The sequence below is a fragment of the Phyllobates terribilis genome, unplaced genomic scaffold, assembly GCF_046119375.1.
Source record: "Phyllobates terribilis strain yellow unplaced genomic scaffold, ASM4611937v1 Scaffold_13__5_contigs__length_258822181, whole genome shotgun sequence".
Taxonomy (NCBI): domain Eukaryota; kingdom Metazoa; phylum Chordata; class Amphibia; order Anura; family Dendrobatidae; genus Phyllobates; species Phyllobates terribilis.
This window is the reverse complement of record NW_027362773.1, coordinates 98,749,180-98,752,086: the sequence shown is the minus strand read 5'-3', so window position 1 is coordinate 98,752,086 and position 2,907 is coordinate 98,749,180.

The window sequence follows — 2,907 nt, the reverse complement described above, 5'->3', positions numbered from 1 at the left end:
GGATCTGTTGAGGGTTGTAGTCTCGTGGCGGTGACCTGGTCCGTGCCCAGGGAGTCAAACTGAGCGGCGATGTATCAGCGGTAGATGTTGGACGACTACGCCACCCGTTGAGTACAGCTAAGGAGCTGCTGCTGCAGGGCAGACCGCTGAGGCCGGTGGTAGGATTGTGCAGCGTGATAGTATAACCCCCAACGGGAGGGGTATGGCCTCAGGGCAGCCGACGTGGATGATGGGGGTAGCAGGAACCACTCGGAGACGGTACGGTGTAGTTCAGGGTCTTTACTGGTGACAAAGATAGACCCTCTCGGAGTACTGGCTAGCGATTGGGGCCTGGTCAGTCCTTGAGCAGATGGGATCTCCCCTGGCCAGGCGGAGTTGTAGGCCTCCCAAACTAACTGTACTCTTCTGGCTACCTTGCTAGAGGCGGGTATAAGTAGCCCACGTCCCTGAGTGTACCGTGTGGTGCTCACCCGTATGGCCGGTGACTCGGGGCCTTCTAGTAGCTTCCGCTCCACGACGGCGGTGCTGGTCCCATGCGTGTGACCGTGCCTTCGGGTTTCTTGGCCAGAGGACCTGGAATCCCCTGCCTGACGGATTCTGCTGCTGGGTAGGAGTTAGTCCCCACAGCCTCGGACTCCGGGTCCGGTAAGAAATCTTCTCAGTCAGGGCGAGCTCTGCAGCTGCCAGCCCCTGACTCCTTGTAACACTGCTCCCACAGATCTCCTGATGTTCTGTTCCTATATTTGCTTCTTTTCTCTGTCTCTACTTCTTCTCTACTCACTAACCCTGCCTCAGCCCTAGGTTTATATAGGGGAAGTTCTTCCCCTCCCAGGACTGGGCAGGAGGTGTGGCATGCATAGGATTCCTGACCAAGAGACCTCCCACCTGCTCTCAGACATCACATTGCTGTTACTGTGGAAACCAGATCCCTGGGGTGCCACATTCCCCCCTAGTGAAATTTAGTACTCCGGGACTAAACATATTTTAGAAAAACATAACAAGATATAACAATAACAATACAATAAAGAAACACATAAAGGTGGTCACGGCATGTCCGTAACCGGGTGCAGTCTTTGAAGAAAGCAAGGTGTCCATTTCACCAAAACAGGGAGACGTAACCAGGTAGGGGTCTGTCCTGCCCCGAGTCCTTAACAGTCTTTAGTCCGTCCTGGGTTACGCTCCAACTATGTACACAGGATTCCCGGTAAATCCACCAAAGACTCCTATAAACAACTAGAAACACATAATTATACACAAGCAACAAGAAAAACAGGTAACCACAAATAAAACAATTTATACACTTCAAATCCTCCAACGTGTGGGTAACTGGCCTCTAGTGGCCCTAGTGGACCTACGGAGCTGACTGTCTAGCCCTGAACTACAGGGTGTAGGAGCTGTTAAGGGTAAACTGGGCAGCGGTCTACGGGCCCTTTGGCTCACTAGGGATATGGCAGGCTCACTGCAAGCAGAGGGTTGATCCTCCTGGTCTGCTGGTGTGGGGTCTTCTGCCTCCTGGACCGGCTGTTCTTCCAGCTCTACCTGTTGCTCCGTAGGTGCTTGGGATGCTGGTTGGAGGAAGGTGAGTACGGGTACCACAACTGCACCATTGACTTGAGTCCAAGACCGAGGGAAGTCTCCGAGCACAGTACTAACCATATCTTCCCTTTCCTCTACGGGTCGATGGTCTTCTTGTTCCTCTTCAGGGTTCCGTAGCTGTTCAGGACACTTCTTCAGGTGATCCCGGGATACAATGGCTGTGGTCTCCCCTCCGTCTTTACTGATGGTACAGACCTTCGGGTTCTCGTGGCTTGAGGGCAGTACGGTGTACGGGTCCTTCTCCCACTGGTCGTCCAACTTGTGGAGCCGTCTTTTCCTCTTCAAGACCTGCTCTCCGGGCACCAGGGGAACAGCGGGAGCATACTGGTTGTAAGTTTTCTCTTGTCTCTCCCTAGCCTGACAGAGACTTCGCTCCACGCTCTCCTGTACTTTCCGGTACTGCTGCTGCCTCTCTGTGTCCCAGTCTGCTTCTGGTGAAGTGTCCTCGGGTGTCAGGACTCCCATTTCCAGGTCAACAGGTAACTTACCAGGTCTCGCCCTCATTAGGTAAGCCGGGGTACAGTTGGTGGAACCTACCGGGATGTGGTTGTATAGGTCCACCAGATCGGGCAGCTTCTCAGGCCACAGACTGCGTTCTTCCAGGGGCAACGTTTTCAGAAGATCCATTACCACCTGGTTCATTTTCTCACAAAGTCCATTAGTTTGAGGATGATAGGGTGTCGTCCTTATCTTCCGGCAGCCATACAGATTGCAGAATTCCTGGAAGACCTCCGCTTCAAAGGCAGGTCCCTGGTCCGTCAGCACTTGGTCCGGGTACCCGTGTGGACGGCAGAAGTGCTGCTGGAAGGCTCTAGCTGCTGTTTGAGCCGTTAAGTCCTTGACGGGGACGACAACCAAGAACCGGGAGTAATGATCCACGATGGTTAACGCGTAGACGTAGCCACTTCTGCTTGGGGTCAGTTTTACATGATCCAAGGCTACCAGTTCCAACAGCTGCCGGGTGACGATGGACTGCAGGGGAGTCTTCTGGCTGGCACGGTCCTTCCTCCTCAGGTTGCACGGGCCACAGTCTCAGCACCACCTCTCGATGGTTCCCCTCATGCCTACCCAATGGAACCGCCCGCGCAGCAGGAACTCCAGCTTCTTCCATCCGAAATGCCCAGCTCCATCGTGGTATGCCTCCATCACCATGGCTGCGTCTCGTCGTGGCACCACTACTTGCCAGATTAGTTCATGCGTCCGGGAGTTAACCATCCTGCGGCACAACTTCCCCTTGTAAAGGAACAGTCTACTCTTTTCTGCCCACAGTTGCTTGGCTTCCTCCGGAGCGTCTGGGTCAAGGCGAGCCTC